Source organism: Copidosoma floridanum, unplaced genomic scaffold (genome assembly GCF_036245765.1).
Source record: "Copidosoma floridanum isolate Cflo_tuat_1 unplaced genomic scaffold, Cflo_Japanese_pri ptg000034l, whole genome shotgun sequence".
Lineage (NCBI taxonomy): Eukaryota > Metazoa > Arthropoda > Insecta > Hymenoptera > Encyrtidae > Copidosoma > Copidosoma floridanum.
Genome location: NW_028321911.1, coordinates 2,709,952 through 2,734,016, shown reverse-complemented (window position 1 = coordinate 2,734,016; position 24,065 = coordinate 2,709,952). Strand labels below are relative to the sequence as shown.

At 30.4% G+C, this 24,065-nt stretch overlaps 1 protein-coding gene across 1 annotated transcript in view; it reads left to right on the top strand.

The window, feature by feature from the left end:
- Nucleotides 1-24,065, top strand: part of MICAL-like (protein) — a 602,730-nt gene that overhangs the window by 258,616 nt on the left and 320,049 nt on the right. The window lies entirely within an intron of this gene.

The window sequence follows — 24,065 nt, the reverse complement described above, 5'->3', positions numbered from 1 at the left end:
GAGTGATGCGATCAAGGTGGTTCAGGGAAGCTAGATGATATTATTATCTTGATAGAAGCGGCTTCACTTGTAGTGTAACAGTCGCTTGGCTATTATTCGGATAAAATGTATATGGGAGATTCCCAACTATGTTAAAATTATATGTAAAGTAATTCAGATTAAACTTTGACTTAATGAAGTTTACACTACTGATCGTTGAACGTGCAAACTAGTAAGTTTGTCAATTTGTTATTAGTTTGCGATATCAGTTTACAATTGTCACATAAATAAATCAAGGTTTTTAATTTATATTCAGACACATTTCGTATCGACTTTTTTTTTACCTGCAACTTGCTCCGATCCTTGGTGTCAATAAATATAAAACCTGCTTTTTTAAGGCAACACAATTTTAAAAAAGTGTTCTACAATATTCATATATACATATACATATATATATATATATATATATATATATATATATACGTATATACTATAAGGGTTTCAGTCCTCTGCGTATTTCGTGTACAAACCCAAAATACTTACTCTATTTCGAAATAAAAGTTATGTAATTCAATATAACTACTTTGATTATTATCTTAAATTATGAGTCATGTGTTTCTATACTTGAAAAAGTAACGTATATTGCATACAAATATTTTGATAAAAAGAATAGTAGTTTTTCTACGAGTTTGAAAAGTCTCTGTTTGCGAACCGAGAGGTTTGTGGCCCGAGCCGAAGGCGAGGGACGTTACGAGGTTCGTAAAGGAGACTATTCGAACGAGTTACGGAAAACTGCGTTTTCGCCCGAGGAAGTACCAGCCTCCTAAAATCACCCGAGGGCGGAAAATAACATTTTTAAAACAGAAGTTAAATGAAAAAGTTTTTGTTAAAATTTATGATATTTTTGTAACAATGAAAATGGTACATTACGTCACTAGGGCACAAAGTGCAAACATGAGCACCCGAAGGGCGCGCTTGTTGTATGTTGGTGCCCGAGTCACGTATAATGTTTTTCTTACCGAGGGTGCAAAGTGCAATTTTTCGCCCGTGGGCACACTTTAGGCCCAGTAAATCACTTTGGGCCCTAGGGCAGAAAAGTACTTTGGGCCCGGAGGGCGCAAAAAACTTTTCTGCCCGTGAGCCCAAAGTTATTACAAGGGCGCAAAGTGTGACCCGAAGGCACAAAGTGGCAGTTTCACTTTGGGCCCATAGTAAGAAATAGTATAGTTAAAATTTATGTTGTTAATGTTGAAAATATACAGATACACAATGATGCCTCATCAGTCACTAATCCAAAGAATTTTTAATAAGGATTAAACTTGCAGTCTATTATAATTTAAGCTTTATTTTTATAATGTAATTAATCTAATTTCACATTAAAGTATACATTTTTTAATTTAAATTTAATTAAAATGTTTAAAATTTAAAAAGCTTCACATGCGCTGCATACATGGAAAAAATGTATTAATAGAAAAAAATAAGTATTTTTTAGCAGATAGTTTGGCACTTTGTGCAAATTTTAAATCTTGTTTCTTGTTCCTAAGGACATCTGTGCCCTACCCTAAAGCAAATAGTACCCCACCATGACGAGCTGTGCCCCACGTAAAGAGTCAGTGATTTTGCTCAGTATTATTAAAGTTTTAATATTGATTAACGTTTTCAACTCTGCAATGTATTCTCAAGACTTTTAACTAAGTGATTAATATTTATACATTATTATATATATAATAGTTTTTCCATCATTATCGAACACAGAATGGGTGCCAGTAGTGCCCCACCCTCCCCTATGCCATTGGGACGAACACTAAGGCGGCCGTTGTGACTGCCCGTACTTTTCAGGGCTGTTTTCCCTGACTCGCATTTAAAGTAGAAACTTCTCTGATAGCACCAGATCAGATGATTGAATGGCCACAGAGCTCTACAGTGCTGGAGCAGATTGTGCTCTGGCTAGAAACGTTTCGTGGTATTCCACCGGAGACGTTGACGTTCCGAACTCCTGTTTTTTCGTGGCACTCGTTTATTTTGGGGATCCGGGGTGATAACCGATTTATTTCGCTTGCCCATGAAAGAAGAGTGCCATCGGTAGCCGAGATGCTCAGCTGCATGACGGACTTCTCTGTTCTTGGTGTAAAGCCGATGATCGACTACGATAATTGTCCACTCGATAGGGATCGATCTTATAGCCACTGTTCACTATCTTTGATTGCGGTGGCTTCAATTTAACCTCGATGCCACCTAGCAGATCCTACTGAACTAAAGCGCGAAGCTAGCTTATGATATGAAAACTTTGAGCTTATTTATCGTTATTGTTACTAACTTTTTCAACAACAAAAAAACTATGCGAAAACCATCTCGAAATCATGAAGAATCAGTATGCAAAATTTCAGCAAAATCGGTTCAGTAGTTTTCGCCAAATATACTAGCAAAAACAATACGTCCGAGACATCCACATTAGAGATATTTGCAAGGGTCAACCCAACCGTAGTGCAATGGACAGGCCTCGCCCTGGAGAAGCTGCCTTGTTGATCACGGTTATCTCTACACGGTTAGCGATTACAACAGTTTAAGTCACTTTGCTTTATATATTTGTAAGATTAATTTTTCAGGGTTCAAAAGTTTTTATGTAATGATAATTTTCCATTCGGTGGATAATGATTCATTTTAGGAGGTGATTTTGGACAAATACTTCCAGTAATAAGTATAGGTGTAAAATTTCTATAATTTTATTATATATTACATAGTTATTATATAATACGTGAAACTATAAAATAATTATTTCTATGAGACACTTAGAAATTTGGAATTGAAAAATAATATGTGGTGTACAGATAAACAATTTTCATCACTGCTAATAGACATTGGAAACAAAACCATGAAATTTTTTGAAATTTTTTAGGGATGGAAAACTGATACTATTTGTAACTAAATGTATGGGAATGGTCAAAGTAGCTAGTAGGTAAACAAATTTTCCAAAATGAACTCTGAATTATATACATGAAGGATAACCTCTTCATGTTTTAAATAAAAAAGTATACGCTATTGTTATGTTGATAAGAAACTTGAGTATGTTTGATGGTTTGTGCAATGGCACTAGACTACGTATAACAAAAACATTAAAATGTAATATAAAGACAGGAATAATAACTTTTAAAAAATAAAGTAAGAGAGATTTCAAACCCAGAAGCACTTTAAATACCAGTAAAAATATTTTTACCGTTAATTATACACAGAAAACAGTTCATATTAGTTCTAGATTTTTCCATATAACTGAATAAATTACAAGGTCAAAGTTTCGAAAAATTGAAATTTTTCTACGAAAGCCCTTTGTTTTCTCTTAGACAACTGGACGTATTGGTATCAAGATGTAAGAATCCTAAAAATATATTTATGCATAATGATTTGGAGACTCACTGAAACATTAAAAATATTTTATGGCAAGAGATTTTTGATCGTTAACGAATTAATTATTTTTTTGTCAAAGTTTATTCTTTATAATTTTTTTTTGTTAAAAATTTAGTTTTAAAATAAATTTAAATTTATTTTAAAAGTTAGACTTAGAACAAGTAAAAACAAACAAAAATTACTTATTTATTACGACACGATATTTTTAAGTTGTTACTTTAAAAAAATAGAAATACTCACACTACAAAACTTTTTATGTATATTATAACTTTGACCTTTATCTTCAAAATCTTAAAGTTTTGTTAAAATTGATCTTACAAAATGAAAGAACAGGACATCCTTTAATTTTGGATTTGAAATTTATAACAAAAATCGTCGTAAATTTCCAACAAAAAATTTATAATAATGAATATTTCATAATTTCATTTTCTGAGACAAACACAACATTGCTGCTATGAATTTGTTTTTATCTTTGTATAAATAACTAAAGACTCAGTCAATTGTGTAGACCGTGTGATTTTCAATATATGAATATTGTGAATGTACTTTTAAATTAGTTTTTTTAATCTTATTCGCAAAAAATTTATCGTAATTATAGGTTTTAATATTAATTAAAAAATATTTTAATTTATATTTTCATACGTGCATGTACATTCTGCTATTACAAAAAAGTCTTTGTAATAAAACCTCCATCTCCGAATACTATAACTCTAAGTCTATGTTGTATTGAAAATATAATAAAATATAGTTATACGAAACTATATGTTGTACGTGTATTTTAAATTAGTTAAAAGATTGGCAACATCATCAAGAAAAATAAAACAAACTAAGTAACAGAATCTTACAGAGATAAAGAGATAACTTGTTAGTTATACTTGATTACATAACAAGTCCATCATTTCGTAGACTAAGTTAATATAATGCTTGAGGGGTTGGCGCATGGAGCGCGCAGGGGAGCAGATCCCCACTAGTATACATACTATAAGGTTGTAGGAGCGGAGCTTTACATACTACCCCCCCCCACACACCCCTGCAGCCACTATACAACGATCCCGCAAAATGAGGGAGAATTCGATTACTGTCAATAATACTTTAATGCAATAAAATATTAGCCGAAGACCAACTGAGCCCACCCGCAGCCCCTCTGAACAATTTTCCAAAGCCCCCCAATGACCCTTTCGCAGCCACCCGGTAGTGCCCTCACAAAATAAGAAAAAATTCTGTTACTTTCACCGTTACTTTGACCCATTAAGAAACTCCCTTATTTTTTGTAAGCCCCCCCGCTACCCCACCAAACCCCACACATTCTTAAGTGTCCCCCGCCACCCCTCCACCTCCCTTCCACAGCTGCCCCACTATATGTTACCGATGCAGCATCCCTTGCAATTTAAAGGATAATTCTACAGATATTCAGCAGCTCAGTCTATTGTACATCGATAAGTTATTGTATGCATAAGCTGTACATAGGCTGAAACTAGCTGTAACCAGCAATCGCAAGCAGCAGCTCCTACAACTTACGCTAAACAAGCTCTTAGCTGTATATATTTATCTATTTTTTCCACACCACCCAGGAGGTAAATAAATCGATTTTATACTTAAATACAACGAGTACGAAGAACATCTAATATAGTTATTGCTTCATGTAAACATTTATAAGTATACAACGTGTTATCGTATGGCATAATATAATCACAAATATTTACTGAAACTCAAGTAGTAAGAGAATATGGTAGTTATCACCAGTAGCCTTATAAAATCACGAAGAGACAGAACGCTCCGATGTTCAATTTAAAGAAATAAAAAATAACTACTCGTAGATATAGTAATTAAATAACAATTGATTCACACTTCTATGCATTCGCTTACGATTATTTTTCTTTCTTTAAACACCCGTCTGTCTTAAGCCTACTACTTTTTATGTAAACAAATTTAACAATAATTATATACTACATAAAAGTTTTTATTTAATATATTACTCTAATTTTCGTAAGATAAGATTTTTAGTATAGAATTTTAAAATTTAATTTTCTTACATTGTTGTTGTTTAATACGTATACGAAGTAAAAACAAAAATAAACCAATTTTGCTAATGAACATTAGAAGTAGGATCTTTTTTTAAAAATTGTTATAAATAGTTGTTCTGAATCAAAATTAAAACTTTAATGATTTATAACAAAGTAGTAACATAGTAATGTTAGTTCCATTAATGTGATAACTTCCAATCCATTGATTTTTTTTTTCTTTTTATGAAATGTACTTCCTCTAAATCAAAAATTTCTTCTTAAACAACATTTTCTGATTTCGAGATACTTTTAAGTTTAGTTGGTATAATATCCCTTTATTTAGTTTCGCATCTTGATAACGATACGTAGAGTTGTTCATAAAAAATAGCGCTGTTTTAGGTACATACCGACTTTATCGAAACTTTTCCCTTAAAAGTTGTTAATTGTCATAACAAACACCAAGACTAAAGAAAATTGCTTGCTGTAAAGTATAAAAGGTAACGACAAAGTATTATATTACCTGTATTTAAAGTGATTTTTAGTATATATACTCTATTTCTAAGTTCTCCTTCTGTGATTATTTTAGTTTTAATATTATACTTAAATAATTTTCTAGTCTTTATTTGTCTACCATGGCACAAACCGTCTACTATACACAAATTTGTTATTTTCATAACTATTGTTCTAACTTTCATACAAATTTTTTCACCTTGTATATTCTCTGATATTAAAAACCATGCAAAAAGTGTTCTTAATTGATAAGAAAGCATGCATGCAGGTACTAGCTTCTTGAAAAATATTTTCCATCTGGAAATCTCACTTGATTAATCTCATGGCAATTGCAGTATTTTTTAATGTTTCATGTTTCATGTTTCATTTAAAAATAAAAAATCAATAATTAAACATGAGCTGTTACAAAACCAATGTTGTGACCGTAAAACAATGTATCTTAGAAATAGTTAAGAAATCGGAAAAAATGTAGGTTTATACTTATTAGATTGCAGATTTATATGACTTTTTTTTATCTCTATTCATGCTTATTATCAAGAAAATAATGATTTTACGTATGAATTTTAGTGAGGACTATAAAAGTAATGTATTAACAACATAGAAATAAACTGAATTATGTCTTGTTGGTTGTGCCATGGGCTTCCCACACCCTTAACTCCCTTTTGACACCTCGCCCAGGAAAAAAACACGTTTCTGTACTTGAATTTAGTGGCCATACGAGGTGTTACTTTCCAGATTGCCATATTAAAAGTGTGGGACTACATACACTTATTCATTATAATTTTTGGCAATAATAGTATTTTAATTAATCCTATTTGAATAAACTTCCAAACGTTGTAAGAAAATTAGCTTCCGTATTTTCAGTGTTCAAAGACTGTATCAAGTCTTCTTGAAGAGTATTGAAAAGTATTAGACTAGAGTGCTTTATTTCATGATAAAAAATCGTCTGACTACTTGACCCCACATCAGTAATCGACCAATGTAACAGTTATTATTAAGAGAACTGCGTTTTGTAAGCTGTATACTATAATTAAGTGTAGAAAGTACTTTATAAATGTGAAGTCATCATTTTCATTCTCGTACCTCTGACAAAAGTATAACTTTTTTTCCTGTTATTAAAAAGCAAAGTGTCACATACTTTCGAGGTAAGGGATTGCATGTACTAACCATAGGAAAAATATTAACTTTACTAAAGTTTAGCTGTCTTAATCAATGGATGGTGAATACCGCAACTGCAAGAATCTAATCATGGCAAATGAGTGTGATTTTATTTACAAAATAGAGTTTTAGTGTATCCTAAACGTTTTATGCGTAGTTGCACTTCATTCGGCAATAAAATAACGCCAAAATGACATACTTCAAAAAGACTTTTTTTTTATTCGTGACAGCCATGAAAGTGTTAATACTATCTTCTAAAACTAAAGTAAAATTTTTGAAATAATAAAGACGCAAGTAACGCGACTACAGAGCATAAAGTTTGAAGCTACTTTCATCTCTTAAGATTTGTTGATTTGTCATAGCGAATGCAAAGACTAACTTTTTGTTGGAATTGCTTGTGGAAATTGCTTTTTGTCAAGTATAAAAGGTAACGATAAGGTATTACCAGAATTGAAAGTGATTTTCAGTATAAAAACTGTAGTCGCAAGTTCTTCTCTTGTGATAATTTTAGCTTCAATAATATACTTAAGCAATTTTATAATTTTTCTTCGTGGGACGTTGCACCAGTTGTCTGATTTACACAAATTTCTTATTAGTATAACTGTTGCTCTAACTTTAAAATTAAGTTTATGCAGTGCTATTTTCATATTCAATTTTAAAAATATTTTTTTGTTTATTGTTTAGCTTAGCATACATCGAATCGAATGTATGTTTACAGAATGCAACTATTTCTGCGTCATTATTTTTTTGTAGGACCATTTGGTTCAGGTAAATTAAGTAATTTACATAATTTATCATTAAGTTCAAAAAATCTGTTAATGTGTAGAAGAGCCAAATTTCCTTTATTCTGAATAGAATCTTTAAAAAAAGTTCTCCTACCTATTCCAAATTTTGTTACATTGTAAATTCTCTGATATCAAAAACCATGCAAAAAACTTTTTTATTTAATGAGAAATCATGCAAGTACTTGCTTCTTAGAAAATATTGTCAATCTGTGAATCATATTCAATTAAACCCATGGCAATTGCAGTATATTTGAATGTCTTATATTTTATATATTTATGTCTCTTTAAATCCTTAAATAAAGTTGGTCATGTTTTTTTATTCAATGTTAATTTTAGAGAAAATTGTTTATTATCTTTTAATAATACTGTATTTAATTTAACTATTGCAGTATTGTCTTTTTCTTTTTTCCTGAATACTTAGTTAATTATTAAAAACATAGTTTTATGATATATCATGATACTACCAGGATCTTGCAAAATTGTCAATTTTAACTTAAGCCAAGCTGTTAGATATGTTTGACATTTTTTTGTTATCTTTCTTATTTTGTTTGCTTTAAAAATTTATTTTTGTTGATACACAAGGTGTGAAGCAAGATTTACAACCTTGTGGCTTGTATTAATCATTGAATATTCTTAAGATCTTCATGCTGCTTCCATGGAACGGAAATATCTACCATCAATACAGTTTTTTATTTTATCTAGAATTTTATCATCACAATTACTTAATCTTAAATTTAATAAAATCTCTATTACTACCGTTATAAATGTAGTCGTATTTTATACTCTAAATAGAAGCAAAATATTCAACGCTCACGTGGCACTTATATTTTATTACCAAAATTTTATCACACGGTATTACCATTGTCAACTATAATTTTATGTCTAATCGTAATCTTATATACGTGATTATCAAAAATATTATTTTTCCTGATATCTTCTTGATAACTGTTGTTTTTAACAATATAAAATAAATATAAATTTTAGCAGATATAACTTCATACAACAATACTTTTTTTACCCTCTTACGCTTTTCGTGCGCTGACTCTTCCTTGCCAGATCATAGTTGAGTTCAAAACCATTGAATTCAGTGCACTAACCTTTTATTTGCTATAATTTCAGAGTCAAATACGAATGTTAAGAGCTGAATATATTAACTTTCTTATTAAAATAAATATTCTGAATTTAAAGTAAATGTTCTTTTCAAAAACATAATAATCTATGACTATACCACAGAATTTTAAAAACGTGATTCACTACATGCACATCTTCTTGTAACACTACAACCTACCAATAAAATTATTTTACCTAAACATATTAATAAAATTTTGTTAGCTAAAATACCTTTAAATGATAAAAAACTTGCAAAGCCCATGTTCAATCACATCCAATAACATACGTATCAAAAATTTTCCTAAGCCATTTGATATTATAATATTATTAAAAACAACAGTTATAAAGAAGATATCAGGAAAAATAATATTTTTAATAATCACGTATATAAGACTACGATTATAAATAAAATTATAGTTGACAATGGTAATACCGTGTGATAAAATTTTGGTAATAAAATATAAGTGCCACGTGAGCGTTGAATATTTTGCTTCTGTTCAGAGTATAAAATACAACTACATTTATAACGGTAGTAATAGAGATTTTAACAAATTTAAGATTAAGTAATTGTTATGATGAAGTTCTAGATAAAATAAAAAACTGTATTGATGGTAGATGTTTCGGTTCCATGGAAGCAGCATGAAGATCTTAAGAATATTCAATGATTAATACAAGCCACAAGGTTGTAAATCTTGCTTCACACCTTGTGTATGAACAAAAATTAATTTTTAAAGCAAACAAAATAAGAAAGATAACAAAAAAATGTCAAACATATCTAACAGCTTGGCTTAAGTTAAAATTGACAATTTTGCAAGATCCTGGTAGTATCATGATATATCATAAAACTATGTTTTTAATAATTAACTAAGTATTCAGGAAAAAAGAAAAAGACAATACTGCAATAGTTAAATTAAATACAGTATTATTAAAAGATAATAAACAATTTTCTTTAAAATTAACATTAAATAAAAAAACATGACCAACTTTATTTAAGGATTTAAAAAGACATAAATATATAAAATATAAGACATTCAAATATACTGCAATTGCCATGGGTTTAATTGAATATAATTCACAGATTGACAATATTTTCTAAGAAGCAAGTACTTGCATGATTTCTCATTAAATAAAAAAGTTTTTTGCATGGTTTTTGATATCAGAGAATTAACAATGTAACAAAATTTGGAATAGGTAGGAGAACTTTTTTTAAAGATTCTATTCAGAATAAAGGAAATTTGGCTTTTCTACACATTAACAGATTTTTTGAACTTAATGATAAATTATGTAAATTATTTAATTTACCTGAACCAAATGGTCCTACGAAATAATAATGACGCAAAAATAGTTGCATTCTGTAAACATACATTCGATTCGATGTATGCTAAGCTAAACAATAAACAAAAAAATATTTTTAAAATTGAATATGAAAATAGCACTGCATAAACTTAATTTTAAAGTTAGAGCAACAGTTATACTAATAAGAAATTTGTGTAAATCAGACAACTGGTGCAACGTCCCACGAAGAAAAATTATAAAATTGCTTAAGTATATTATTGAAGCTAAAATTATCACAAGAGAAGAACTTGCGACTATAGTTTTTATACTGAAAATCACTTTCAATTCTGGTAATACCTTATCATTATTTTTTATACTGGACAAAAAGCAATTTCCACAAGCAATTCCAACAAAAAGTTAGTCTTTGCATTCGCTATGACAAATCAACAAATCATAAGAGATGAAAGTAGCTTCAAACTTTATGCTCTGTAGTCGCGTTCCTTGCGTCTTTATTATTTCAAAAATTTTACTTTAGTTTTAGAAGATAGTATTAACACTTTTATGGCTGTCACGAATAAAAAAAAAGTCTTTTTGAAGTATGTCATTTTGGCGTTATTTTATTGCCGAATGAAGTGCAACTACGCATAAAACGTTTAGGATACACTAAAACTCTATTTTGTAAATAAAATCACACTCATTTGCCATGATTAGATTCTTGCAGTTGCGGTATTCACCATCCATTGATTAAGACAGCTAACCTTTAGTAAAGTTAATATTTTTTCTATGGTTAGTACATGCAATCCCTTACCTCGAAAGTATGTGACACTTTGCTTCTTAATAACAGGAAAGAAAGTTATACTTTTGTCAGAGGTACGAGAATAAAAATGATGACTTCACATTTATAAAGTACTTCCTCCCTCTAAATAAACCCTCCTTCAAATAAGGTAGACTACTAAAACTTTTGACATAATTTTCACTAGGTTAATTTATTGGTGAGCTTCCCCTCTGCCCCTTCTAAGCCCACTTACTAAATTTTGATGAGCCCTTCTGATCCCCTTTTTACACCCCTCCTCAGCAACCCTCTTAATAACTTAAAATTGTATCAGTTTAAATTATATTTTTTGGGGTAAGTTTTTGTTAAGTCTTACCTTCACTCCTGCCCCTCTTAACCCTCCCTCATTATTTTAATAACCTTATAACCAGATAACTTTATTAGCCTACCTTACAAAATAAAATAACTCTCTTCAGGCTGCAATCAGCAGGATCTCTATCGAAAGTAAAATCATATCAGTAATCCTGTCATTTTTAGATTACGTACAGCTTATTGGTAGCTTAAATATTAGAGCAACTGTCTAGTAAACACGAGATTGTGTGTTTGATCCGCACCTTTATTCAAACAATTTTTGCAAGAATATTTTAGGCAATTTTATACTTCTGCTATTGTACAGAAATTCAATTTTTTTTATCTACTTTAGATTAGTTAACGTCAAAAATTTATTTCCAAACAATAGTTTCTATTTCTTAATTATTATCATGTTCTATTTCAATATAAACTCTGTTTTCATTTTTGCATCTTCATAACGTGACGTATGATTGACCATACAAAAACAGTCGTTTTACTAATATAATCCAATACTATTAAAACTTTGACCTTCAGATTTATTGATAGTCATTGAAAACGCTAAGACTAAAGAAAATTGTTTTTTGTATAAAATAAAAGGAATTGGTGATAAACTATCCGTATTAACAGTTGTTTTTGGTATAGAAACTGTCTTTTCGATTTTTTTCCAATTATAGTTTATAATTAAATATTAAACCTCAGTCATTTTGTGATTTGTAATCTTGTACCGTTACATAATTCATCAACTTTACTTAAGTTTCATACCAACATAACAACTGCTCCCATTTTCAAATTAATCTTATGCGCTGGTAAGTCTTCACAAGTATTGTTTAAAAATTCAATTAAAAATTGTATGTAAATTTTATCATCAGATTTATGAACACTTGTTACTAGCATGATCTATGCTGTAATAAGTTTCCATTTCCTCTTTTACATAATTTAGAGTTATTCAGTTCAAAAAGTTAGTGTACTTATTAAGAGAAAAAAGTATAATACTATTTATTGAAAAGTTAATATCTTTACCAAAAATAGTGGAACAAATATCAGTTGTCTTCACTTATTTGGTACTTTAAACGATTTAATTTTTCCTTCTCCAATATCTACTTATAATTTTAAAAATAGTTTGTTAACTGGACAAATATTGACGATTTATTGCTTTCTTGTATAATCATTCTTCTATTACTATTTCTTTAAAATGGAAAAATCTGTCTGAAATCGACTCCTTAAACAATTAATTTATTACCAAAATGGATATTTGTATCAGATAGATCACGTAATCTTTTTTCAACTATTTCCATGGCTTTATTTGGTATCATAAAGGTCTCATTCCATATAATTAAATCTACTTCTTACAATTTTTTTTTTCAAATGTAAATTCCCCAAACGATTTTTCGAAATTGTTTAAGTCTAATAGTAAACGAAATGTTCTGTGAGTGATCTTTTCTTTTAGAAGTCATATTAATGCTATACGAGTCTATGCTATAGACCAATTTTTTTAACAAGAAATGAAATGATAAAAATACGTTTTGTACAGAAATGCTTTTCCTACACCTCCTAGGCCATCAATAAAAAAAAAATCTGTTTGTTCTCATCTAATTTTGACAATTGTGATTTACGATCATAGAGATTTATTACGTCCAGAGAGTATAACTACTGTTTTTACATTTCAAGGACTTCTCTTAATATTTTTATTTGTACTAAATAATCGTCTAATTAGAATATTATATAAGGATGTTAAAGTAAAGTGAAAAAAACCTATTAGACTTTTTTTCCAGGAACACTATATAACCAATAAAATTACTAAAAATGTTCTTTAAATTTTATCTCCTTAGACATTTTCTGTAATTATAAACAAGGTAATTATCTTAAAAATTTATAAAAAGGTATTTATTAAATTAACACTACTTCTATTTTAACTCTTAAACTACGTTACAAAAATTTTGTATTTTTTTAACTTCAAAAAGCAAACTAGAAAAACGAAATATTTAACTAATTTGAAAAATGGGGGGTTAGCGCGCGGGGCTCGCAGGGTGGTAGAGTCCTATGAGAATATATATTCGTATATTAGAGTTATATTGGTAGGGATGTCTACACATCTCTCCATATCTTATGAACCCTTCACAATTCCCACAGCCCCCACAATGCTAAGAAATATTCTTTTTATTCCTCCGTTAATTTAATCTTATTAAATTCGTGATAATCCCCCATACAACCCCTACTACCCACCCACGACTCTCACAAAAATTAAGTAGCCCCCTACAGAAACTTAGAATATTTTAAGAAGATGGATGGTATATATCAGGTAACTAGCCTAACTGACACCCCTTCCCCACATTTTCTCACAAAATTTCAGTTTGTTTTGTAAAGATACCCTATCGTAAGGCCGTTATAGACTACTTACCCCTGTTGCGTCTAAACTTTTATGAGAGAAGGGCAGAACCCGTAGATTCGTTCTACAAATAAATAAACTTAATTTTTGTTCGTCAAGGACCACCCGTTGGCCCGAAGGCTTCATTGGCTTTAACTTACAGTATACTTTTCTCTTAAATTATTAAGTTGGCATTGTGGTATTAGGTTTCACCGAGCGATATGTATGGAGTGGTGAACGCCGAGCTGGCATTGACCTACTGTTTGAGTTTACGTCTTATGTAATGCAGTAGTAGTGTATCTTATTCTTCTTTTCATTACACGTCCCTGTAAAGGTCTTTGTCATACATTGTCTATGTAATTTTTTCTCGATATTCAATTTATTAATCAAGCAAAAATCACGTTTCTATCAATTAGAATGTTAAATCTTTGAATTTTTCGTATAATTTAGTAATAAGAATATTTTTAAATAAAGAAATGTAATTTAATTAACAACCAAGTAATGTGGAAATTCAAAGTGATCAGTGATTCGTTGGGGGCGAAATGTGAGAAAATAAATAAATACAAGTAAACTATATTAAAATTTTCTTGCGTTAATTTATTAATGCGCAACGTTTCGCTGACAATATGCGTCAGCCTCATCAGGCTACAAAATTAAAATTAAAAAAATTAAAAACACACAATGAGTGATTTGGAAGGCTCAAACACAAAATACAATAAATTTTAATGTAAATTGTTACCGCAGGTACGCGAGAATTCGTAAGTTTGGTTGACTTACTCATCACCTGTCGTGCTATCGACTGACAATAAATTACAACAGCAAGCCAGCGCTTATATAGGCGGAGCCGCAAAGGTAGACGGTAAAGAGCGATGAACTCGATCGGGACATTCAAACTTTCGTAGTAAAAAAAGGTATGCTCTATTAAAGGAAAGCACATCCTCCTTTCTATTAATGTTATGTTTGTCAAGTTTTATATAAAGCATTCGGAAATAATCATTTTTTTGTAATTGGATTTTTTGTCAAGGATTTTAAAGTTATCCCAATCGAATTCATGGTCAAAATTGATTTGATGTGCACAAACGACGGAATCAAAATTTTAATTTTTATATGTTCACTAATGTGGACCTCCGCTGCTCGCTTTGTTTCACCCACATATGACGCAAGAGAATTTTTACAATAAAACTTATATACTTCATTTGTCTGTTTATGTTTGTTCGTTGTATCTTTTTTAAAGCGGACGATATGCTGCAGTTTGTTGTTAATGAGAGGGTAAGTGTGATTATCATAGGGTTTTAACATGGTTGAAATTTTTTCAAAATTATCGTCGATGTATGGAATGCCGAAAAGTCACAAGGTCGATGCCCCTTTACGTCCTATCGTCTCTCTTATCAATTGCCCTACATATTTTCTAGCAAAAGTAATTTACGATGAACTCAAGAAGTCAGTCAACGTTCCAATATCACACATTAATAATAGCTTTGAATTGAAAAATAAACTAAAAAATATAAAACCCACTACTAATTATAGCCTAATGTCTTTAGATGTCAGCTCCCTATTTACTAATATTCCTCTAGAGTTGGTACTACGGAGCATCGATCAACGTATTGTGACCATAATGAACAAATGTCGAATCCCGGTTGATGAAATTCGACAATGTACAGAATTTTTGTTCAATAATACTTTTTTTACTTTTAACAACATTTTTTATTAACAAATTCTCGGCACGCCAATGGGTTCTCTTATTTCACCTTTGTTTGCTGACCTTGTAATGGATGACCTGGAAAATGATTGTCTTTCCATCTTAAAAAATAACTATAACATTATTATCTTTTTTTTTTTTCGTTACGTAGATGATGTATTACTTTTTATTGATGTTGACCATATTGACCTAATTTTAAACATTTTTAATTCATATCATCCCAAACTACAATTTACAAATGAAATGGAGATTGACAAGAAACTCAACTTTTTAGACTTTACGATATTAAGAAATTCTAATTATTTTAATTTTGACTGGTTTAAAAAACCTTCTTGTTCCGGACGGATCTTAAATTATTTTTCTGGTCATCCAGTTAGCTTTAAGAGAAATATTGTTTTTAATTTAGTTGATAGGGCAATCTTACTTGCCAGTACCCGTTTTCACGGTGTGAATATTGCTAGGGTGAAAAACCTGTTGATAAAAAACAATTACCCTTTTAACTTTATTAATAAAAACATAAAGGTCAGATAAAAAAAACACAAATATAGTAATCATAACAGAAGCACTACAAACACCTACCCTCTCTGCAAAATTGGCACACCACACATCGACAATAATTTTGAAAAAATTTCAACCATGTTAAAACCCTACAATATTCACACTTACTCTCTTATTAACAACAAACTGCAGCATATCGTCCGCTTTAAAAAAGATACAACAAACAAACATAAACAGACAAATGAAGTATATAAGTTTTATTGTAAAAATTGTCCTGCGTCATATGTGGGTGAAACAAAGCGAGCGGCGGAGGTCCGCATTAGTGATCATATAAAAATTAAAATTTTGATTCCGTCGTTTGTGCACACCAAATCATTTTTGACCATGAATTCGATTGGGATAACTTTAAAATCCTTGACAAAGAATCCAATTACAAAAAAAAAATTATTTCTGAAATGCTTTATATAAAACTCGACAAACACAACATCAATAGAAAGGAGGATGTGCTTTCCTTTAATAGAGCATACCTACTTTTACTACGAAAGTTTAAATGTCCCGATCGAGTTCATCGCCCTTTACCGTCTACCTTTGCGGCTCCGCCTATATAAGCGCTGGCTTGCTGTTGTAATTTATTGTCAGTCGATAGCACGACAGGTGACGAGTAAGTCAACTAAACTTACAAATTCTCGCGTACCTGCAACAATTTACATTAAAATTTATTGTATTTTGTGTTTGAGCCTTCCAAATCACTCATTGTGTGTTTTTAATTTTTTAAATTCTAATTTTGTAGCCTGATGAGGCTGACGCATATTGTCAGTGAAACGTTGCTCATTAATAAATCAACGCAAGAAAATTTCAATACAGTTTACTTGTATTTATTTATTTTCTCACATTTTGCCCCCAACGGATCACTGATCACTTTGAATTTCCAAATTCACCGGAGGGCACTGATATATCCTAACAAACCAAGTAATGTCTTATCTGACGATTCAATAAATTTAGAAAAGCCAGAAACAATTGATTTGTAAGATGATACAATTCATAAGGTTCACATTCGCATTTACAATGTTTATATAATCTATAGTTCCTAACTTAACTTTCTTTTACAATGATTGGTTAGCCTCTGCTTGCGCACATGCAATCACAAGACCTTACAAGGTTAAGGGAGTTGGGTTGCAATTGACTTAACGATGAAAATATCTTTAAAAAAATATATGTTGTAAAGAAACATTGCGTGGATGTAGTCACTCAATTGGAGCACAATTGCGTCTACAGATTTCGAGAAAAAAATTTATGAAGTGTCCCTTTTTCGTCGTCTTTAACATGAGCTCAAATGTAAGTTATCAAAAAAGATGTAAAAAAATACCTATTACTCTTGACACAGCGATGAGAATGTTTTGAAAAACTGATATGTTATTTATGACAACTTCATTTGTGTACGTGCAAAGTTTCAATAAAATTGCGTCTGAAGTTATGGAGATATTTGCACAAACGTAAACAAATTTGTTTCCTGCTTGTATGCTTTATTCATGTGGCAGACAAGGACGCACTGAGTACACTGTTTTCTGTCAGGTCGACGTTTTACATGGCGCGATAGCTTTTCACAAAATCACTTCTAGAAGCCGTTCTACTCAAAATTATGATTTTAAACTTGGTGTAGGCCTTAATGAGACCTTGTACTTTAATGATATACCATTAAAACCTCTTATTTTAAAAATTTATAGCACACTTTCATTAAAAGAAGATCAGATTGACTACATCGTTTACTCCTTATTTTTTATCTCTCATAGAGAAAGTTTTGAGGCTATTTGATTAATGTCATAAGAAACGAGATACCTTAAAGAATATTCCGTAAATTTTTTGAAGTATTTTATTTAAACGTTAACGAGTACTGGCGAGTCGAACACAAATGCATTTTCCGTAAGCGAAAGGGAGGATGTTTTAAGGCTAGGTTAGTACAGCAGACTTTAGCACGTTGCCTTATGAACATACACGTGCTCCCCTTCATCTCCCCACGGGAGCGACCCAACTCCCTTAACCGTAACAATGATCATAATCCTATACGAGAGTACTCGTGGCGATGACAATAACTAGGCTGCTGCTTTTAATGTGGAACCCAAGTCAACGGTTCTTTCTTACTTGTTTGTTCTTGATTTACTTTTTAGGCAAGTCTACAGTGGGTCTGGTTTGCTCGAGTTTTTCTTACACAGTTAAGTCACTGAACTCAGTCTTACATTTGCTTGAAATGCACGCTTCTAACACGTAGCTTAATCGCCGTATTACGTCTTACATCCGCTTAAAAGACGCAGCAAAGCTCACTCATCAACCTCTACAATTACTTTGGAGCACTTGATGGAAAAGAAAAGGCAAAAATTTGTTGAAGGAGTTCTTACACTCTTGCGTTTAAGGAGGACACGTAAAGTGGGGGATTCGTATGACCAATCAGAGCTTAACCTAATTACTCTTGGTTGACACGACCACAGCCGTAGTGCAATAATTATGCAGCAGTTAATTGTTAAAACTGCTGAACTCTCGGATTAAATATTAAGTACAAGTTGCTGTCAAGATTGTGTATGGTATTTCTTTTTCTTGTGGACATACGCAGTAAAGAATATTGAAATTTTTGATTATTCACATTTTTGGATGTACCGCTGCGAATTGATGTTGTAAGATAAGCACTTTACAAGATTGTTGGAGTTTGCACACGTGGTTAGAATTTCGTGACGGTAGCTTGCTTCAAAAGAAGTAAGTTATATGTCACGCGATTTCAGGAGCAGGTGTGCTGCTCAATTGTTCGAGATCGCTGAGCTTTTGCTTTTTATAATTTTAAAACGAAACTCTTGAGTTTCGAAGTAATAAATATTAAGTACATGACATGGGATATCACACCATCATAGCTCTACCACACTACTTTAATTAACTTATAGTTTATTGTAAAATTACTTCATCATAGGGACAAGAGAGGCTGAGCCCCCCTCCCACCCTATATCGATAAATTCGAATTTTCCATAGATACTTGTTATTTTAATGTTAGTCAGCACCTCACTTTTACTGTACGGCATCTTTAAAATATGTTTTTTTTGTTTTATTACTTTTTGTCTGAATAATAATAAGTTTGATTATAAAAACAATAACTTTTCAAACATAGGTAGTTTATGAGGTGTAAAGTCTCAATGGTATATCGAATCTCATTACGTTTAGATCTCTCTATATTTTATATTTATTTTAGTAGATATGTCTACACCCTCCTTTTTTAATCTTTTCTGAAAACATCATATTCTACAGGTTTTTGATGCCCACCATAAAATAAGGAATAGAATTGAATTTTTCGTTGGATTACTTTTTTTTACATTGGAGAACACTCTGCTCTATTTCATTATAACTGTATTTTTTTTTGTTATCGCCTGTCATCTTTTACAATTGTAGGGTATTGTATATGTTGATGCTTGTAGTATTTTAATTCATATTAAACTTAACAAAAAAATACAAATAACAATAGTTTTGTTTGTTTTTTTTTCCACACCGCCCACAGGCTTCCTGACTTTTTGTGATTATTAATACATAGGTACATTAATTTTTTCATTTTACACATATAGGTATGCGAAACAATATAAACATATGTTTATTAATTAAAAATTTTCATAGTGATGTGATAATAACAACCGTGGAAGTCATCGCTAATAATTCTCGTGCACAAGCTTTAAAAGGCCATGGGAAGAAAAATACTAGAACGTATAGCATTTACGTTTTTCTATTTATTATATCTATACATTCATAGTATATGTTCATGAGAAGATAAAATCAATATAAGTTTATATTTGCCTATTGTTATTGTTATTTTTAGTAAATGGTTTTATTTTAAAGTTGGGCTCAAGACCAATGAGCCCTACTAAACCAAGAAGAGGCCAAACTCCTCCTTACCTTATTAAGAAAAAAAAACACGTACCATAATCATGGTTTCTCTTGATAATAATAATTAAGTTACTCAATAAATTTTTTTTTTTAAATTCATTTCTCTTTCACCGTCATACATATAAATTTAAAACAAATTATGTAAAAAGAATTTAAAGTTTTACCTAATGTTATCCAAGTTTTCTATTTTGAATAACAATTTATTTTAACTGTTTTAAAGAAATTAGTTTTGTTAACAAAATTTATAAGTATAGTATTATTTACAAATATTATTTTATTTTGAGTTGTAATATTTTCGTAATTTATTCAAAGTATAATTTTTCTAACACTACAATAATTTATAAAATATTACATTATGTCTTGTAGTCATTTAAAATAAATTTCTTATGTTTATAAAATTGCTTTTTTATTCCTTCTTTAGCTCGCGTTAGACATTAAAAATTTCTTTCCATACAACATTTTTAACTTTAATATCATTTTCACTGTCATATTATATAAGATTACCATCGTTTTGCATGTTGATAAGTCAGCATATTATTTACCATGTAAAGATAATGGTTTTTTAAGTATAGACCTACTTTTTTTAAGTTTGACCTTGCGATTTATCAACTGTCAACATACGATATACGAACAACCATCATAATTCTAAAAGCAATAAAAAATTTATTTGTCGGATACAATAATTACAATAAAAATTAATTGTACATCTGTGATGTCGTATCACGAATTCACGAATAGTACATCACACACCTCCAAAAGTATCGTAAGTCTCAGATCTTACGTATATAGTCGTTCGAGACGTAGTCGAAGGTGGAAAATTAACGCGAGATCTGAGGCGTCTTTACTTAATTTCATAGGGTTGATACGATCTTTTACCAACGCTGCACCATAAAAAGGAATTTTCGTCTCACGTAGCACGGCTAAAGTCGTCCTTTCGGTGCAGTGTGGTGAAAATTGTTGTTTCGTTCTGCATTACATGAACAACAATTAGTTCATGTATTAATACATATATTATAGCAAACATGGAAGTACTTAGAATTTGCTAATAACGTGGTACATAGATAGTATATTGAAGTATATGTATTATATACACGTGCGTGCTTAAATACGTTATAATATTAAAATTTTTACTATTTCACTATCGGGTTCCTAACAACCTATTGAAATTAGTTGTACTCTAATTTTCTGAGTTCCTGTCACACCAAGTTTAATAACATACGAGTAGGAAGTCTTATTTTTGCAGAGGTCCCGAGACTTACACCTGGTTTTTTAATATACTTTTTAGTTTCAATAAATATCTTTTATTAAAAATTGTTTTTTGAATGTGTCAATTTACTTTGAAAAAAACATTTTGTTAATATAAAAATAATTGTAACACGGAAATAGATGCATTTAGATAATTTCTACACCAAAGTTTCGAAGCATTACGAAATTTTTATTTAACACTAATTTTCTTTACAGCTAAAGTTGATTTTTAATTTTTTATCTGCTTAACGACTGGCTATGAGCACGGTACTATTTGTTTGCCAACTTGAAGAATAAAGGCCTTACATCATTTTTTAAATAAATTCTTACTGTGTTTGTTCATATTATTGATAGTTAATAATATTGTATTTCATGGAAGGTTATCACCACGTAATAACACCAGATTTTCATAACCTTATAGACTTACATTGGGATATTAAGTTTATGCTTGTAAATGACGAAAATGTACTTAAGGACACAGTTGATAAGATGACCGATGAAAAATTTAAAAATAGACGTTTAGTTGTAGAAAGAAGAATACGTTGTATTAACTAGTTTCGTTGTCAAATCTCACATATCAATGTATTGCTGTAAAAAACTTGAATTTAGAACATTTTATATCAAGGGGTTTTTAAATGTTTCCTATATTTTTTTTTTTTAACTTATAACTGTAAGTTTCTTGCGACTTAGTACTTGATGTTGATACATACGTCTGTGTAGTTACATATGACACGAAAGTAGTACATAAGGTAGTATAGCACTTTTTTCTCTCTCCTTGATAAGATACTCTCATCTTTTTATTTATCAAATTGTATGCAAAAAAGCATAAATTAATACTTAAAACTCACGTTTATAGTAAAGACTTAAGTTTTTTTGTAATATGTTCGACAAACCTTCTTAAGTTTATTGTAGAGTAAGGCCTCTATGTTATTGAGCTAATTTTATAACCTTAACCATTCGTTTTTGCAGTAGAACAATAATTATAAAGTACCTTCAACTTTTTCTTACTACTAGATGTAGTTTTTATATAAACATTCATGCCCTTGAAAATTTAAGATGTAGCAAAAATAAAAGTTGTACCAATGGACTGTATAGAACATACATTAACTATTGCCCTTGGAGATGCATGTCCCTGTAAATAAGTATTCCTGAAAATTAAAATATTTAAGTCTCTGAAAATAAAGAGTCCTTGAAATGTAAATATTTATGTCCTGGGAAGTAAAAAGTCCCTGAAGATGAAAATAGTAGGTCCTGAAAAATATATTGTTATTGAATATTCCTGTCCTTGAAAATATATAGTCCTTAAAAATTAGTGTTCTAAGTCCTTCATAAGGCGTTTTTTGTAAATCAATCAGAATTGTTTTAAAATACGCTGAATTGACTTGTAAGATTGAAATATATTCTTGAGCAGTTTTGCGGATATTCTGGAAAAAGGCCTTGTAAGTACGTGTGTATGTATGTGTGTATGTATCACAGTATTTAAGACATAAATAAATAATATTAAATTCCTACCGATAATTTTTTTATAACTTATGTTGTAACTTGATTAGGAATTTATAAATGCATCTTGTCTTAAAGAACCGTACAATAAATCTTATTCATTGTATTATAACATTTGATTACATCAAATTTTTTGAAGCATCCAATTTTTTAATTACATAGGGTACAATTTGATTAATTTAGTGTCATAATTAAAATATTTCTACTAGTTTCATACAGGACAAGTATGTATTGTTTAATGTCACTGAGTCCATGGTCCACGACGCTTTTGCCCTTTACCTATGTTATCGCCACTGGCTCTGGCACGTATTTTCTCAAGTGTATGAGTTTTCTTTCTGCTACAGACTGTCCTCCTCTTTTTAAGTGCAAGTATTAAAGAAAAACCGAACAAAAAAGAGTCACACATATGTAATAGACATTAACCTTGATAAGTACTCACGAGGAGGGGAGGGATTCGTGTTCGTATGGACTTTCATAAGGTCTTGTTACACTTTAAGTTCATAATAAATTTGTAAGGTGCTTGCAACAACCACGTGATTTCATGCTCTTTTTATGAAATAACGTTTTTTATATCTGCTTATATTTTTATTTCAAAACAATATTTTTCTGCTATACTTTGATGAATTCAAAATATTTAAAAAATGTGTGGCTAAGCATCCCCTGGTATGTATCTTTGCACACTTTTTGTATGTGGATGTTCAGATAAATTTTTTTTTTTTTTAATGGAAAATTTTGTTACAATAAACTATTGTTAGAATTTAATAAGAAATTAGAATTACCATGAAAGTATTGAAGCACGTTATACTGTAAATATATGTTGATATTGAAATAAATCGCAACTCATACAAAACTTTCCTAATAGGATTGGAAGATCGTAAGTCACTACTATAAGCTAATTCTCTAGTTTTATAACATCCAGTGCTTTCTATCTTGCAACCCAGTTCCTCCAATAGATTACAAGGTGACTGCAAGATTTTTAGACGATAAGTAGGAAGGGCAAAAAATGTGTAGACAGGTGCATTTTAACAAAAAAAAATAGAAAACTATCATATTGTTCAGGTCAGATTAACTGTGTTTTAACATAAAATTCATTTTACTTAGTATGTACCGACATTCCCCGAGAAAAATATAAAACTGTTAACTAGTACCGGTAAAGTAAAACACTGGTAGGTTTTTACTTATCCAGCGTAGAACAGTCATCCGCATTGCACACATGGGAAAAGCAATTACGTTTATTGTTCTTTCACTATTTATTGTTAGCAAACTATAAAACAGTGTTATTACATGTCTTACATATGCACATTGCTTTTCCCACGTGGACAATTTAGATTGCTATTCTATGCTGTATAAGTAAAAACCTACTAGAGTTCTACCTCATCGATACTAGTTCACAGTTTTGTATGTTTCTCGGTGATTGTCAGTACATACTGAGTAGAATGTATTTTACTTTAAAACATAATGGATTTGACTCCAACAATATGATAGTTTTCTGCCTACATAC